Source organism: Dasypus novemcinctus, chromosome 23 (genome assembly GCF_030445035.2).
Source record: "Dasypus novemcinctus isolate mDasNov1 chromosome 23, mDasNov1.1.hap2, whole genome shotgun sequence".
NCBI classification, from domain to species: domain Eukaryota; kingdom Metazoa; phylum Chordata; class Mammalia; order Cingulata; family Dasypodidae; genus Dasypus; species Dasypus novemcinctus.
The window spans coordinates 61,485,052-61,504,179 of NC_080695.1; positions in this window are offsets into that span (position 1 = coordinate 61,485,052).

A 19,128-nucleotide genomic window follows, 5' to 3' on the forward strand; every position below is an offset into this window, starting at 1 on the left:
TTGAAGCCCAGGGCCTACCACTGAGTGACACATAGTAGATGCTCAATAACCACAGATTGAGTGAATGAATTCACCTTCCTCTTTCATAAAAGCACTGTCGGTTAAGTTGGTTAGAAGACCAACTGCCATGTTCAGGAACATGTTCAACCTTTTTAAACTTCAATTTACTCATCCACCAAATAGGGCTGTGTTAACGATCAGTGTGATACCACATGTGAATTGTAAAGCAGTGCATAAATAAATGTAAAATATGATTAGCGTGCTGACTCGCTGTCACATTTCCCTGCACTCACACCTAAAAGGGCTGAGAGAAATACTGAGTACAAACCAGTTGTGCTCTCTGAAAAGAAGACAACCCCCCCCCACCACCACCACTGAAAGAAGTGTTAAGTATTCCAAAGGGAAAAGAAAAAGAGTCTGGACATACGTCCTCCAACAGTCCTACAAAAAATCTATTTTTTTTGCATCGTTCAATTGGAAATTATATGTAAGTAATTCTGTCCACTATACCAAGTGTGAGCAGCATAGAGAGAAAGGCAATTCCAGGGAGCAGACAGAATGGGAAGGGGAGAAACCAATATGACAAGGAGTCGAGCCTCAAACTTGAAATATCTCTCTAGCTTCTTGTTTCAGCTTAAAAATTGTGCATTGTGCTGTCCAATATGGAAAGCACTAACCACATGTGGCTATTAAATTAAAATTCAAAGTAATTAAAAGTAAATAAATAAAGTTCTTCCATGGAACTAGCCACACTTTCAAAAGCTCAGTAGCCACAAGTGGCTAATGCCCAACGTGTTGGACAGCACAGATGGAGAACATTTCTGTCAGTGCAGAAAGTTCTATAGAACAGCAGTGGTTCACCATATTATCCGTCCTAATTCTTACATAAATGCCTTTGTGCAAATATTTTCCCTTCCATATTTAGCAAAATTGATGCCTCAGGCGATGTTGTACCATGTTAATGCCATGAGTGGTACATCACTATGCACACAAACTAGTTTGTTTGTATGTGAAGCACAAAACAAACAACAATCTGCATGGCATGAAAATGGCATTCAAACCATGACTCCTTAACTGCCTATCCAGCATATCTCCTATTATTTCCAGCATTGGTTTTCCATGTTATCTACTTGTCTATCCAACTGAACTTTTAGATGACTTAAAAGTTGATACGGTTTTTAATACCTCTGCCCTAGTGAAGGTTATTCCTTCTCTGTGTGGTATCTGACAGTAAACTTTTATTGCTTTAATGTCCAGCTCATACACACTAACTACACCTAAACAGACACCTATATAATATTCCACCCAACAGCAATAGAATATACGTTCTTCTTAAGTGCACGTGAGACATTCTTCTGGATAGACCATGTATTAGGCCATAAAACAAAACTTCCAAGATTTAGAAGGCTAGAAATAATAAGAAATAAATTCTCTGACCACAGTGGAATCAAATTAGAAATCAATAGCAGGGGAAAAACTCAAATATGTAGAAAATAACAGCACACTCACAAATACCAAATGGTTCAAAGAAGAAATCAAACATAATTTCAGAAAATCCTTTGAGACAAATGAAAAAGAGGACACAACATACCAAGACTTACAGAATGCAGCTAGCACAGTGCTTAGAAGGATATTTATAGCTACATTGCTATATTAAGAAAGAAGAAATATCTCAAACCAGTAACCTAACCTTCCACATTAAGATACTGGAAAAGAAAAGCAAACTAAATATTAGAGCAGAAATTAATGAAATAGAGAACACACAAACAATAGAGAAGAGCTATGAAACCAAAAGCTGGTTCTTTGAAGGATCAACAACACTGACAAAACTTAAGCTAAATTTAGAAAGAAAAAAGAAAGAAACTCAAATTACTAGATTCAGAAATAAAAGAGGGGGCATTATTACCCCCATAGGAATAAAAAGGATTACAAGGGATTACTATGAACAAGTATATACTAACAAATTAGATAACGTGGTTGGAATGGACAAATTTCTGGAAAGATACAAACTATCAAAACTGACCAAAGAAGAAATAGACAACATGAGTAGACCTATGGCAAGTGAAGAGAAAGAAAAGTCCAGGCTCATATGACTTCACTGCTGAATTCCAACACCGTTTAAAGAGGAATTAATATCAGTTCTTCACAACTCTTCCAAAAAGTTAGAATATTAGGGAATACTTCCCGGCTCATTCAATGAGTCCAGAATTACCCTGATACCAAAACCAGATGCAGACTGTAGCAGTTTGATATTATTTATGAATTCCAAAAATAGATACTGGATTGTGTTTGTAAGTTGGCCTGTTCCTCTGGGCGTATTAGATTGTGATAAATTCATAGGTTTCACTTTTACATGATTAAATTATGATTAAGGCTTTCATTCAGCCACATCAATAAGATGTTGAGTCCCCACCCCCTTGGTGGGTGGGGGCTTAAAGAGAAAATGAAATGACAGAGGAGACAGTTTGAGTTTTGGACACTGGAGCCCTGGGAGAGAGCCAAGCCATTTGCCTGAAGAGACCATAACACTGAACAGCTGAGAAAGCCCAGAAAGAAACAAGCCCTGGGGAGATAGAAAAGCCTTATGCTAACCTACAGCTGAGAATGTAAGGAGCTGGGACCATGGAGCCTTAAAAAGGAAGGAGTTAGGCTGAACCCTCACAGAAACCAGCAGCCATCTTGCTCCAACACATGGCAACAGACTTTGGTGAGTGAAGTAACTTCGACTTTACCCCAAATAAAAACCCTTTATAAAAGCCAACAGATTTATGGTACTTTGCATCAGCACCCCTTTGACTGACAAATAAAACAGACAATACAAGAAAACTGAAGACCAATATTTATTATGAATAGAGGAGCAAAAACTGAGACACAAAAGAACAGATACTGTATGATTCCACATATGTGAAATACACAGAATAGGTTAAATTCATACAGGCAGAAAGTAGATTAGAGGTTTCCAGGGGCAGGGTGGAGGGAAATGGGAAGTCATTGTTTAATGAACACAGTTTCTGTTTGGGTAAGGACAACTTTTGGAAATAAATAGCAGTGATCATCGTATGACATTGTGAATATAATTAAAGCCATTGAATTGTATGGTTAAAATTATAATATTATTATATATATTTTACAACAATTTTGATGGGCAAATTATATGAATATACATTTTTCCAAAGTAGACATAAAAATGGCCAATAACCACATGAAAGATGGTCAACATCAATTACCATCAGAGAAATGCTAATGGAAGCCACAATGTGATACTATGCACACCCAGAAGAGCTAGAATCAAAAAGGCAGATTATAACAAGTGTTGTATAGGATATGGAAAAATTGGAATCCTCAAAAAGTTAAACATAAAGCTACCATATAACCCAGCAATTCCACTCTTAGGTATCAAAAAGAACTGAGAACATATGTTTACATAAAAATTTGTACATGAAAGTTCATAGCAGCATTATTCTTTTTTTTTTTTTCAGCATTATTCTTAATAGTCAACAAGTGAAAACAACTCAAATGGCCATCAACTGATAAAATGATAAATAAAATTTGGTATGTCTATACAGGAATATATTGGTAATAAAAAGAAATAAAGGAGTGATATATGCTACAACATAGATAAACCTCGAAAACATTATGCCAAATGACAAAAGCCAGCCACACACACACACACACACAAACTCACATATTGTATGATTCCATTTATGTTGAATGTCCAGATTGGCAAATCTAAAGTGACAGAACATAATTCAGTGGTTGCTTAGGGCTATGGAGGTGGAGAGAAATGGGGGGTAACTGCTAATGAGTGTGGCTTTTCTTTTTGGTGTGATGAAAATATTGTAACATTGAATGTAGTTATGGTTGTAAAACCCTGTGAATATACTAAAAACCACGGAATTGTACATTTGGGTAAATTGTATGTATGTGAATTATATCTTAATAAACCTGACATTATTTTTTAAAAAAACATTGAGGAAGAAACACAAAACAAGGAAGTAGAATAAACCAAGCTAGCATTTTGCTTTTCTGTCATCATAAAATTATAAAATTTTAGAATCCCATCCCATGAAATTAATAACTGCTTTAATTTAGTTATAGCCCACCACACATATTTTTAATGATTGTTTAAAATATGTATTAACAGAATGAGAGCAAAACGAATACGTCAATAAATATACAGCTATGTCATCATTTAAATAATTTTTATTTAAGTTCTGAATAGGTAATATATTGACAGGGTTTTTAATTAAATATATGTATATAAGGTGAGACGTCTGGGAAGATGGCAGATTAGAAAGGCACAGGACTCTCTTCTCTCCTGGAAAAATAGCTGGCAGACAGGCAAACAGCCTGGGAAGAAAATCTTCTAGGGTTTAGCATACCAGGGGAAGGCTAGATCCTGCCCAGAGGAGAGGGAGACAAAGGAAAAGAATTGTGACAGCAAAACTGTGAGTTCAAGGCTGCAGGTGCAAATGCCGGCACCTTCTCCCCACTACAGACATCTATGAATTCTCAGGCCTAAGGACTGGAGGCTACAAAGAGGGCACCAGGGATCCACCTCCCAAGGAAAGGGGAGAGAGAGGGAAAATGCCTCTAAGCATTTTTTTTTTTTAGTTAGGCCAGTAAAAATAATTTGTTTGGGAAATGGGGAAAAGAACAGAGCTTGTTGAAAAATGGGAAAGATGGAAATACCAAGATTTGGTGCAGGCTTCTCTAGGCAGAAAGAGCGAGCTCTGTCTTGTGTGGTTACCTTTGAAACTGTTCCGTTATTCTTTCCCCTTGCTAATGATGAGAGGATGGGCCCCAGATGTTATTGGTTACCCCAATATGCTTGTTTGGAATATCTGGGGCCATGGGGAGGTGCTGGAAAGAGAAACTGGGACCTCAAGTTTCAACTCAAGGGCTCGGCAAGGTCTTGTAGCCATGTTGTCTGTCATCCATGCTGCGTTTCGTCTTCTTGTTTCCTTGGCTTACCTGCTTCAAAAGAGTTCTCACCCTTATTCTTGAAGGAGGTGCTGAGGAGCGATGACCATTCTTCTGTAATTACTTCCTCCTGATTAGGGTAGTAGTCCCTGCCTGACAGGGCATAAACCTCTTTGGCTATTCTTTTGAGGTTGAGGGAAGATGGACCCAACACTGTGATTGGAACTGGTTAAAATGCCCATATGACTCATATCTTGTTTTGGAAGGGATTGATTTGGTCTCCGGTGGGGATAAGAGAGCACCACTCACTTATCTTTCTCCAGGCAATGGCTCACCAAAATGAAGATGGTGATGCTGGCCAGTAAGAGAGGGAATCGATAGACGGAACTGGAACCTGGCAAGAAGTCCACGTGGACATCACTAACCCCAAGATGGCTGCTGGAAGGCCCTCCCCAAGGTTCTGCCACTCAGAAGAAGACTTCCTCTGGAAGCCAGGAGAAGCCCCGGATGTTCCCCAAGGACTTTATCATTGGGTCCTCATGGGAGATGGATGGGGGAGGTAATCAATCAAAATGGTAAACAGCTGGAGCTCCTCCCCTGCCATTAGCAAAGGGGTGGGATAATTAATGGTTAAGAAAGCAGGTACAAGTCCTGAGCTCTCTCGCTTGCTCTCTCGCCTGTGGACCCCGTTCCTGCCCTCTGTGCACCACTCTGTTTTTCCTCTGCCATGTGGCTAAGCCAAGTAAAACCTGAGCACTTATAATCTATAATGGAGAATTGTAGTCTGTAAATCAGCCCACTTGTCCACTTTTCAGCCCCTTCCTCTCTACCTGGGCCCCCTGATCTGTTATTTTCTCCCATTTTTTTGTCCCTCCCTGCCTGAATAAATTACTGGCCTAACTCACTTGATGTACTCTTAAAATTCATTTCTGCAGCATAGTCAAGAAACTAGACAAAATCCAGTAGCAATGGGGAAGTGCTGGGTTCCTCTAGTCTTGGCTATGTTGCATAAATGAATTTAAGAACACATCAGGGAAGCAGACTTGGTTCAACAGATAGAGCATCTGCCTACCACAAGGGAGGTCCACGGTTCAAACCCAGGACCTCCTTGACCCATGTGGAGCTGGCCCACGTGCAGTGCTGAGGTGTGTAAGGAGTGCCGTGCCTCGTAGGGGTGTCCCCCAAGTAGGGGAGCCCCATGCACAAGGACTGCGCCCGGTAAGGAGAGCCGCCCAGCACAAAAGAAAGTGCAGCCTGCCCAGGAGTGGCGCTGCACACACAGAAAGCTGATGCAGCAAGATGACGCAACAAAAAGAGACACAGATTCCCGGGCCACTGACAAGAATAGAAGCGAACACAGAAGAACACACAGCGAAGGTTCACAGAGAGCAAACAACTGGGGGGCCAGGGAAGGAGAGAGAAATAAATACAAAAAAAGAAAAAAATCTTTAAAAAAAAGAAAAGAACACATAAGTTGAGTTAGGCCAGTAAAAAGAATTTATTTGGGAAATGGGGGAAAGAACAAAGCTTGCTGAGAAATGGGAGAAAAAGACAGAAATACACAGCAAGATTTGGTACAGGCTTCTCCAGGCAGAGAGAACCAGCCTTTGCTTTTGACCCACAGATTTGGTCTGCAGTGTCCCCAAGTCTTTCCAGGACATGTGGGACTGTGCCTCTGTTTGCCTTGGGACCAGGCAAGGAACTAAAGAGAATCGACCCTTTCATTCTTCCTGTCTACTGACCGGGATTGGTTGTTGAGGATGCAGAGGGAAATGGAATTATTTCCTACCAGGGAAAAGGAAGGGGGCTGCCAGCAAAGGTTGTAGAACTGCCTCAAAGAAAGTTTGATTTACAAGGCCCTTTGCCTCCACGCAGGAACCTCTGTCACATTGATCTGGTCTGTGTTGCAGGAAACATGCTTCCACTAAGTACTGAACTGACAGGGCCGCCAAAGAGCGACATCTGCTGTCAGAGCCAAGAAGTGCATGTGAGGAAATTCAAAGTAAATAAATGGGAGCAGATATGGCTCAAACAGTTGAGCACCTGCTTCCCACACGGGAGGTCCCAGGTTCAGTTCCTGGTGCCTCCTAAAAGAAAAAAGGCAAAATAAATGAAAACCTAATTCAGGGGAGCCAATGTGGCTCAGTGCTTGAGCACCAGCTTCCCACATACAAGGTCCTGGGTTCAATACCTAGCCTCTGACACCTCAGAAAAAAACATGTAAGTTAGGCTTTTCCAGACTTCACAGTCTTCCTTCCTACAGCCCTAGGATATGGGTCTGCCGCCCATTACTGGGTCCAGGACTTAGATTTGAGCAATAACAAGGACAATTCTAAAGACCCAGAATACGTTGAACTAAGAATCAAAGAAAGCAGTAACACACAGCCTCCCACCACTAAAACCCTATGAAAGAGAGAGAAATCAAGCAACTGAGTAAACCCACCACCCTAGTAAGATGTCTAGAAAGCAGCAAAAAATTATAAACCATACTAAGAAATGGAAGAAATGATTCTAGGAAAGAAATATATCAAAACTCAAGAAGAGAGGTAACATTTGAGACAGTTAATCAAAAAGTAGCATGTAAATTTCCAAAATGAAATTAATGAGTTAAAAGACACTACAGCTAAAGAGATAAAGGACATCAAGAAAACACTAAGCAAGCACAAAGAATTTGAAAACCCAAATAAAAAGGAACGGAGCTCATGGAAATGAAAGACACAGCAGTTGAGATAAAAAACACATTAGAGGGGAAGCGGCTGTGGCTCAATCAGTTGGGCTCCTGTATCCCATATGGGAGACCTTGGGTTCATGTCCCAGGGCCTCTTTGTAAAGGCAGGCTCACCCAAATGCTGCGGGCGACACCTGGCCCACAAGTGCCACAGAGCGCCGCCTGGCCCGCAAGCACCGTGGAGAGCCAACTCAGCAAGGGGAGGCAAAAACAGGAGAACGTGCAGTGAATGGACACAGAGAGCAGATAGACAAGCAAGCTGCAAGGGGGGAAGGGGAAATAAAATAAATAAATAAAAAGATACAGACACAGAAGAACGCGCAGCGAATGGACACAGAGAGACAGCACGCAAAATGCCACAGGGCGGGATTAAAAAAAGACACATTAGAGACATATGACAGCAGACTTGAAATGAAAGAAGAAAGAATAAATGGTACAGAAGATGGGACAGCTGAAACTGAAGAAAGAAAAGAACAGAGAGAGAAAAGAATGGAAAAAAATGAGCAGGAGCTCAGGGAGTTGAATGACAACATGAAATACAACAACATACGTGTCATGGGAGTTCCTGAAGGAGAAGAGAAGGGAAAAGGGGCAGAAAGAATATTTGAGAAAATAATAGCTGAAAACTTCCCAACTCACATGAAAGAAATGAACTTACATGTCCAAGAAGTGCACCATGCTCCAATCAGAATAAAAGTGAAAAAACCTACTCCAAGACATATACTACTCAGAATATCAAATGTCAAAGATAAAGAGAAAATTCTGAGAGCAGTAAGGGAGAAGCAAACCATCACATACAAGGGAGTAAAACCCAGTGTGGATTTTTAAAAATCAGAAACCATGGAGGTGAGAGGACAGTGTTATGATATAATTAGGACACTGAGAAAGAAAAACTGCCACTCAAGTATTCTTTTTATAGCAAAATTGTCCTTCAAATATGAAGGTGAGTTTAAAACATTAAAAAACAAACAGAAACTAAGGGAGTTCGTAGAAAAAGAATGCACTTTGCAGGAAATATTAAAGGAAGCCTCACAACCTGAAAGAAATAGACAGGAGAGAGAGGCTTTAGGGGAAATATAGAAGAAAGAATAGTAGGAAGGGTTAACCAAAAGAGTGAAGGAAAAAAAACAGACAAAAATACGATATGACATATGAAAACCAAAGAATGAAATGGTGGAAATAAATAATGCATTTACAGTAATATCATTGAATGTGAATGGATTAGACTCCCCAATCAAAAGATGGAACCTGACAGAATGGATAAAATAATTTGAGCCATCCATATGTGGCTTACAAGAGACTTGCCTTACACCCAGGGAAGTAAACTGGCTGAAAGTGAAAGATTGGAAAAAGATAGTCCTGACAAATAGTAACCTAAAAAGAGTAGGGGTAGCTATATTAATATCAGACAAGACAGACTTTAAATGCAAAGCAATTATAAGAGATACAGAAGGCCATTAAATATGAATAAAAGGGAAAATCCACAGTCACAAATATCTGTGCACCTAACCAGGATGTCCCAAAATACATGAGGCAAACTCTGGCAAAACTGAAGGAAGAAATAGAATCTCTATAATAATCTTTGGAGACTTTAACACACCACTAACATCATTAGCTAGAACAACTAGACAGAAGATCAACAAGGAAACAGAACACTTGAACAATATGACAAATGAGTTAGACCAAACAGACACACACAGAATGGTGCATCCAAAGTCAGTGGGTTCTACATTCCTCTCAAGTGCCCATGGATCTTTCTCCAGGATAAACCACATGTTAGAGCATAATGCAGCTCTCTACAAATATAAAAAGATTGAAATTATACAAAGCAACTTCTCAGATCATAATGAATTGACACTGGAACTCAGTAATAGAGGTAAATTTGCAAATGTGTGGAGGCTAAATAAGACACTCCTAAATAATCAGTGGGGCAAAGAAGAAATTGCAAGTGAAATCAGTAAATATATTGAGACAAATGAAAATGAGATCACAACTTATCAAAGCTTAAGGGAAGGAAGTGACTGTGGCTCAAGCAGTTGGGCTCCCGTCTATCTATGGGAGACCCTGGGTTCGCGTCCCGAGGCCTCCCTGTGAAGGCAGGCTCACCAACACGCTGCAGAGCGCTGCCTGCCTGTAAGCGCAATGGAGTACGGCCCACAAGCGCCGCGGAGAGCCGACGCAGCAAGGTGATGCAACGAAAAGGGAGACAAGTGAAAACGCAGAAGAACACACAGTGAGTGGACACAGAGAGCAGACAGCAAGCAAAAAGCTGCGGGGGGGGGGGGAATTTTAAAAAAATAACTTAAGGGATACAGTGAAGGCAGTCTTGAGAGGGAAATTTATAACCCTAAATGCCCATATTAATAAAGAAGAGAGAGCTAAACTCAAAGATTTAACTTAACAACTGGAGGAACTAGAAAAAGAACAGCAAGCCAATCCCAAAGCAGCAGGAGGAAAGAAATAATAAAGATCAGCACAGAGATCAATTACATTGAGAAGAAAAAAAATAGAGAAAATCAAACACAACCAAAAGCTGGTTCTTTGAGAAGATCAATAAAAGACAATCCTCTAGCTAGACTAACAAAGAAAAGAGAAGAGAAAATGCAAATAAATACAATCAGAAATGAAAGGGGGAAGTTACGATTGACCCCACAGAAATAAAAAGGATCATAAGAGGATATTATGAGAAGCTGTATGCCAACAAACTAGACAACCTAGATAAAATGGACAATTTCCTAGAAATACACAAACAACCTACACTGACACTACAAGAAATACAAGAATTTAACAAACCAAACACATTTAAAGAGACTGAGTCTGTCATTAAAATCTCCCAACAAAGAAAAGTCCAGGACCAGATTGCCTCACAGGTGAATTCTACCAAGCATTTCAAAAAGAATTAACATTAGTCCTGTTTAAACTCTTCCAAAAAACTGAAAAGGAGGGAAAATTACCCAACACATTTTATGAAGCTAACGTCATCCTAATATCAAAGCCAGATAAAGATACTACAAGAAAAGAAAATCACAGACCAATCTCTTTAATGAAGACAGATGCAAAAATTCTCAATAAAATACTTGCAAATTGAATCCAACAGTGTATGAAAAAACTTATACAGTATGACCAATTGGGATTTATTCCTGGTGTGCAAGGCAGGTTCAACATAAGAAAATCAGTCAATGTAATACAACACATTAACACACTGAAGGAAAAAAAACACATGATCATCTCAACTGATGCAGAAAGATATTTGACAAAATTCAGTATCCTTTCTTGATGGAAACACTTCAAAAGATAAGAATAGAAGGGAATGTATGATAAAGAGAATATATGAAAAACCCACAGCCAACATTGTACTCAATGGGTAAATGTTGAAAGCTTTCTCTCTAAGATTGGGAACAAAACAAGGATGTCCACTGTCATCACTGTTATTCAACATTGTACTGGAAGTTCTAGCTAGAACAATTAGACAAGAAAAAAATTAAAGGCATTCAAATAGGAAAGGAGGAAGTAAAACTCTGTTTGCAGATGACATAATCCTATACTTGGAAAATTCTGAAATATCTACAACAAAGCTACTTGAGCTAATAAATGAGTTCAGCGAAGTGACAGGATACAAGATAAACATTCAAAAATCAGTAATGTTTTTGTATGCCAGTATTGAACAATCTGGGGAGGAAATCAGGGCAAAAATTTCATGTACAATAGCAACAAAAAAACTCCAATACCTAGGAATATATTTAACCAAGAAGTACAGGACTTACATGCAGAAAACTACAAAACAGTGCTAAAAGAAATCAATGAAGACCTAAACAAATGGGAAGACATTCCATGTTCAAGGATTGGAAGACTAAATATTGTGAAGATGTCAATCCTACCCACACTGATTTATAGATTAATGCAGTTCCAATCAAAAGTCCAAGAGCCTACTTTACAGAAATAGAAAAAGCAATTACAAAATTCATTTGGAAGAGAAAGTGCCTCTGAATGGCCAAAAGGATTCTAAAAAAAGAAGAGTGACATGGGAGAATTTCTGCCTGACCTTGAAACATATTACAAAGCTATAATGATCAGAACAGCGTGGCACTGGCATAAAAGTAGGCACATGGATCAGTGGAATAGAATTGAAAGTCCAGAAATAAACCCTCACCTCTACTGCCAACTGGTTTTGACAAACATACCAAGTCCATGTTAATGGTATAAAACAGTCTCTTCAACGAACAGTGCTGGGACAACTGGATATCTATAACCAAAAGAATGAAAGAGAACCCCTATCTCACTCCCTATACAAAAACCAACTCAAAATGGATCAAAGACCTAAACATCAAAAAGCTAGGACCATAAAATGACTAGAAGAAAATATAGGGAAACATCTTCAAGATCTTGTGGTTTTTGGTGATTTTTTTGGACCTTCCACCAAAAGTATGCACAAAAAAAGAAAACTAGATAAATGAACCTCTTCAAAATTAAAAACTTTTGCACCTCACACGACTTTGTCCAAAGGGTGAAAAGACAGCCAACACAAAGGGAGAAAATATTTGAATATCACATGTCTGATAAGAGTTTAGTATCCATGATATATAAAAAGATGTTACAACTCAACAATAAAAAGACAAATGACCCAATTAAAAAATGGGCAAAAGACGTGAATAGACACTTGTCCAAAGAAGAAAAACAAATGGCAAAAAACACATGAAAAATATTCAACATCACTAATTATTAGGAAAATTCAAATCAAAACTACAATGAGATATTTTACACCTATCAGAATGGCCACTATTAAAAAGAAAGAGCACTACAAGTGTTGGAGAAGATGTGGAGAACCCTTACTCACTGTTGGTGGGAATACAGAATGGTATATCCATTGTGGAGGACTGTTTGGCAGTTTTTAAAGAAGTTTAATCTAGATTTACCACATGACCCTGCAACACCCGGAAGAACTGAGAGCAGTGACATGAACAGACATCTGCACACTGATAAGAACGGTGTATGCCTAGAAGAAGAGACATGAACAGACATCTGCACATCGATGTTAAGAATGGTGTTATTCACTATTGCCAAAAGTTGGAAACAACCCAGGAGTCCATCAACCATTGAATGCATAAACAAATCGTGATGTATTCACATGATGGAATATTATTCAACTGTAAGAAGAAATGGAGTTGTAAAGCATATGATAACATGGATGAAATTGGAGGACATTACGTTGAGTGAAGCAAGCCAGACACAAAAGGACAAATATTGTATGAATGCACTGCTATAAATAAAATGTATTGTGTAATCTCATGGAGTTACTAACTTGAACATGGGTCACCAGAAAATCGAATGAGTTTAGAGAATGGAAAGCCAAAGGTTAACTTGTGCAGAATTGGTAAAATGGATGTGTGTTAATATTTGGAAATGACTAGAAAAGTTGAAAGCCAAACATAATGTTTGTAACTATAGTACTATTATGCAGGTATGAAAGGGAAAGTCTAAGGTCATGTACGTTACTAAAAGGAGAGCTAAAAAATGTACCATGGATGTGTATAGCATAGTAAAACTGCATGTGAAATATGAATATGGGTAAAATTACATATATAAGATAATTTTTCCTTGAGGCTTTTAAAATACATGTTAATGCTACAAAATGTTAATATCAGACAAAAAATTATGATAAGTGAAATAAACCAGACAAAAAATATTATGTATTTTATTATTCCATTTATATAGAATGTAAATATAAATCAATTTATACAGATGAGTAGGAATGGGGAAGGCATTCTATACTAAGAGGTTGGAATTTTTCTTTTTGGAGTAAGAAATTGTTTTAAAATTTTTTGTGGTGATGAATATACAACATTGTGATTATACTAAAAGTTGCTGATTATACACTTTAGATAGATTGTACTGTATGTGAATATATCTCAGTAAAAGTGCTTAATAAATAAATAAATGTGCAAGAATAGCCAGAAATAGCACTAAGTGGAGCAGGGCAAACATAGAGAGATTGAGAGATGAAGAATTTTATTTATTATTATTGAAATAATGAAAATGCTCTAATAATGACTGAAATTATGAATGCACAACTATGTGAGTATACCAAATACCATTGACTGTACATTTTGAACGAATTGTATGCTTTAATATGTATCAATAAAGCTAATTTGTTAAATATATAAGCAGGTATACAATGAAAATTCTCTCATCTCTGTCCTCCACCCACCCAGTTCATACTATCTCTCCTAATGCACATGTAGCCAATGTTTTCCAATTCTTATAAACATTTGCAGAGTTTCTGTGGGCTTACGCAACCATATATGAATATGAACTTTTATTTGTCCTCTGTTTAAATATAAAAGGGAAAATATTATACATGTTTTTTTCCCACCTTGCTTTCCATATTTCCTTTAATATTTTTCCAGCTTATAGTATTCTATTGTCTGTGTGTGTCATAATTTGTTGAACTAATCCCCTATTGGTGGAAAACTGTTGTTTCTCAATGTTTTCAATCCCAAGTAATCAAAACCTCGTAATAAATATTTGTCTATATAAGCAAGTGTATCTATGGATTCAATTCTAGTGCTATCTCTGGGTGAAAAAAAATGCATTTATAAGTTTGATAAATATTACCTAACTGTCTTCTAAAGGGTTGCACTAAATTTGAATCTCACGGCAATATGGGGGTTTTTTCCCAAGTTGTTTTTTAATTTGGATATTTAATTCTATTAACTACTATATAATAGTTTCTATGTAAATTTATGACATAATTTATATAATAGCACTAATCAACTAGCAAATATATGTGTAACACAATGTTATGCAAGGAAAGTCAAAAGATCAATGGAAGGGAAGCGGATTTGGCTCAACTGATAGAGCATCTGCCTACCATATAGGAGGTCCAGGGTTCAAACCCAGGGCCTCCTAACCCATGTGATGAGCTGGTCCACGTGCAGTGCTGCCATGCACAAGGAGTGCTGTGCCACACAAGGGTGTCCCCCACATAGGGGAGCCTCATGCACAAGGAGTGCACCCCACAAGGAGAGCTGCCCTACATGAAAAAAGTGCAGCCTGCCCCGGAGTGGTGCCGCACACAAGGAGAGCTGACACAGCAAGATGAAGCAACAAAAAGAGACACAGATTCCCAGTGCCACTGACTAGAATGCAAGTGGACACAGAACAACACACAGCGAATGGACACAGAGAACAGACAATGGGGGGGATGGGGAGGAAGGGGAAAGAAATTAAAAAAAATAATAATAAATCTTAAAAAAAAGATCAGTGGAAGACTGAAAAAAATTATAATACATATGCTGGGCAAATGGTTAAGATTTTAAAGGCTCTTAGAAATTGATAAAAAAACAACTGAAAAAAACAATATTTCTATAAGCCTAAAACTGCTACAAATTAAAATCTATCATGGAGTGGATGTAGCTCAAGTGGGTGAGCACCTGCTTCCCATGTACAAGGTCCTGGGTTCGATCCCTGGTACCTCCTAACAAATATCTGTTAATTAAAAAAATAACCTAATATAATCACATTTAAAAGATATGAACAGGCAATTGACAAAAGAGGATATATAAATGGTTTATAAATATGTAAATAAGATTCCACCTTTTAATAAGCAATCTAAATAATAATGAGATACAATTTTTTACCTTTCACTCTTTTACACATGAAAGCCATTGATAATTTCTAGTACCAGGGTTATTAGGAAACATAGTTGGTTGGGATATGGATTGCTACAACCTTTGGGGAATATAATGTGGCACTGTTAACATTAAAATATACCATTTGACCCAGTGATCTCACCTTTTGGAGGAATCCTAGAGAATAAAAGAACCTGGTATATAAGGATACATGTGTACATGAAAAAAAAATTTTAAACCTGAAAACAACCTGAATATCCACCAATACAGGACTAGTCAAATAAACAATAGTACACATAAATTATGAAATATTGAGTTGTGGTAGCCCAGGGCCCGGGATCCCCCTCTTTAAATGAAACACAGCCGGCAGCACATAGCTGCCTGGATAGCCTATACCTCCATTAAAAAATAACAAACCTCCCCAGAGTGGGGGGGAAATGTACGTATGGTATTATAAGCTTTAACTTTCTCAAGGCCATACACTCCTTTCCTGTGATAACAGCACCAGACCCCACCTGTGTGTTTCATGTGACCCTAGTAAAAACTCTGTTCTCATACCCTAATGGAACATCTTTGTTCTGAGACCCTTTATACTGCCCCTCGTTTTCCTGCCTCTTTGTGGAGTGCAATCCTCATTCTCTGGACTGGCCCCTTTGGAGACTCTCTCCTGTTCGTAGTGTCTGACTCAGTGCTGAGTGCATTCTTTGCTTTCGAGGCCACTCCAACCCGTGCCCTCCAGGAGCTAGGTTGGAACATCGGTATTTATTAAGAAGAATGATTTTGAGCTATACGTATTTATATGAAAATATTTCCAAGATACATTGTTAAATAAAAACGGATTTTTTCAGATAATTTGTGTAGAATAAACCATACGGGGAAAATGCTTTATATTCAAATAGTAAATGTTGATTACTAGAGTAGAGAGTGTTGGGGTTTTGGAAAGACTAGGAGAATTTTTGTCTTTTTGTGTGTCCATATAGGTTTGTATTACTGGAAATGTATTGCTTATTATGATTCAGAGACAGAAAATTCAATATAGTAATTTTAAGAAACTTCTAAGTACTACTTTCATGATGAAGTCAGTATTTCATTTTATTTTTTTCAAAGAAGATGACTTTATTTATACCCCACGTTAGTGAAAATAACCATGCTAATTTTATGTATAATCACATAAGCAGATTGGAAACAAGACATTTGAGGATGTCCTTGAAACCCACCCAGCAAACAGTGTAGAGTCAGGGCTACAGTTAAGAACCTCTACAGTGGTATGAATGCAGATCAAAGATCACAGGAAATGGCATGACAAGCTCAGTGAGGATCCATTTTCAGTTTGCACCACAATGAGGAAATAATTCTTTCTGCTGATGGGAGTGGAACATGGCTCTCACCTAACCCATACGTTCTAAGGAGAAGGTGGCTGCCAGGAAGAGCAGGAACAGAAGCCCGAGTGCTCAAGTTAAAGCAGAAGCAGTAAGCCACAGCATTGTCATGACACTCCCAGCTCGTCTCCCCCAGGTGCAAGCAGCCTGGGATTTAGGTGCACATTGGGATGAAGCAATGCCTTCTGTAGAAATCAATTGATGAGGAGTCAACATTTGTAATACTACTTTCAACAAGTACATAAATAACCAGGGCTCGGGCTTTCCTTCAAGAAGTAGCTGTCCCCATATACTGTGGGACATCTTGTTAGAAAGAATACTGCAACTGTAACAAAACAAAAGCTCACCCAATTGTGGAGGAGAAAAGAATTTTATTAACAATCTTACAAGAATGGGATCATGAACTGGATAAAAAGGCCTGTGTGCCAAACAACAAGAATCAGTGATATTTATAACCTAAACCTAACACATGGGTCCCTCCCCTGTTCCCCATTGATTGGGTACTTCAGGGGTTACAGCCTATCCGAGAGATCTAACTTATGTGGTTCCCACTTTGATTCCCTGCTCTTCCATTCCCAACACTCCGTTGGGCTGGGTGGGCTCAGCGCTGCTTTCACCCCTGGCAGTGCTTTTCAAATTTGGCACCGCTTTCACTACTGGCCCTGCCCCAGCACTCACCATTGGCTCTCCCTGCTCTGGCCCCACCCCCAGCACTCACCATTGGCTCTCCCTGCTCTGGCCCCACCCCCAGCACTCACCATTGGCTCTCCCTGCTCTGGCCCCACCCCCAGCACTCACCATTGGCTCTCCCTGCTCTGGCCCCGCCCCCAGCACTCACCATTGGCTCTCTCTGCTCTGGCCCTGCCCCCAGCACTCACCATTTGCCCTCCTTCATTTCGGTGTCACTTTTCAAATTCTTGGCATGCCAAAGCCGCTAGAACCCCTACCCTATATCTTTGAAAGGCAGAGCTGTCTCCGGCTGCTCCTTTGTGAAAATTTAACTTAACCCTTTTCCACAATCTTAGAAACCCAGAATGGGAAAGTAGAATCTAGGACAGATCAGAACCAGTTCCCCTGCTCTGGTTCTCTTGGTCATTGATTAGGGGGTTATTAGCAGCTCCTTAGCGAGGAGTGACTGGGGACTCCTCAATACTCTTCATACCCTTTATGGCTAATTGTCTCTCATGACAACGCAGTTTCAGCTACTCTCAAAAAAATATCTTTTTTTTTTTAAACCTAGTAGAAAAAAATACAACTTAAAAGAAAAAAGTGTTATCAATTTAGAGACCAGGGTTGAATGGATTCTATCCACTATTTTGTCAAGATTCTTGTGTCTAGAATGGCCAAAAGAAGTAGTCCTGGGAAGCAGACTTGGCCCAATGGATAGGGCATCCGCCTACCACATGGGAGGTCCAGGGTTCAAACCCAGGGCCTCCTGACCCGTGTGGAGCTGGCCCATGCACAGTGCTGATGTGCGCAAGGAGTGCCGTGCCACGCAGGGGTGTCCCCCGTGTGGGGGAGCCCCATGCACAAGGAGTGCACCCTGTAAGGACAGCCGCTCAGCATGAAGAAAAGTGCAGCCTGCCCAGGAATGGCGCCACACACACGGAAAGCTGATGCAGCAAGATGACACAATGAAAAGAGACACAGATTCCCAGTGCCGCTGACAAGAATATAGGCGGACACAGAAGAACACACAGCGAATGGACACAGAGAGCAGACAACTGGGGGGGGAGGGGAAGGGGAGAGAAATAAAATAATAAATCTTAAAAAAAGAAAAGTCCTAAAAAAGTATTCTTTAAAAAAAAATGATGTAGGAGTTTTTAATGCTTAGACTGAAAAACCAGGCTGTGTTTTTCATGAAGTTGCTTGTTCCTCTCTAGCAGAGCAGAATTTGCCGCTCACCTAGGCTGCAGGTAGACACCCCAAGTCCCCCACAGCAAGGTCTTCAGGAACGGAGGGGACAGAGGCAACCAAGGAAGAAGAGCACGTGGCGAGCACCCGGCCCCAGGCAAGTGTTAACTCACACCAACTCCCCATCCCGAGGCTCAAAGAGGCTAAGCAACTTGTCCAATGTCACAAAGCCCATAAGGCTCAGTGCTGTGATGAGAATCCAGGTCTTCTGGCTCTGAGGCCAGTGCCTTTTCCGCTTTGCCATACTGACTTCTGCTGATCCTGCCTCAGTCTCCCAGAAGTTCACCCTTAACACCACCCATGCCCATTGCTTTGACCCTGTGAGGAAAGGGGTCAGCTGAAGGAAGCTGTCCTATGAGGACAGGTGAGGACCCTGGCAAGATCTTTTCTCTAAAATAGCAAGTTCGACCTTGGGTGTCACTGTCTAGGTCATTCTCAGTTGATGAGAGGCACCCAAGGAAAGAGTGGGGTAGAGCAGCAAAGCCCACCTCCTGCTGACTCTCTGAGCAGGTGGTGCCACAAGACACAAGGGGCAATAATCAAAGGAAGGTGGAGA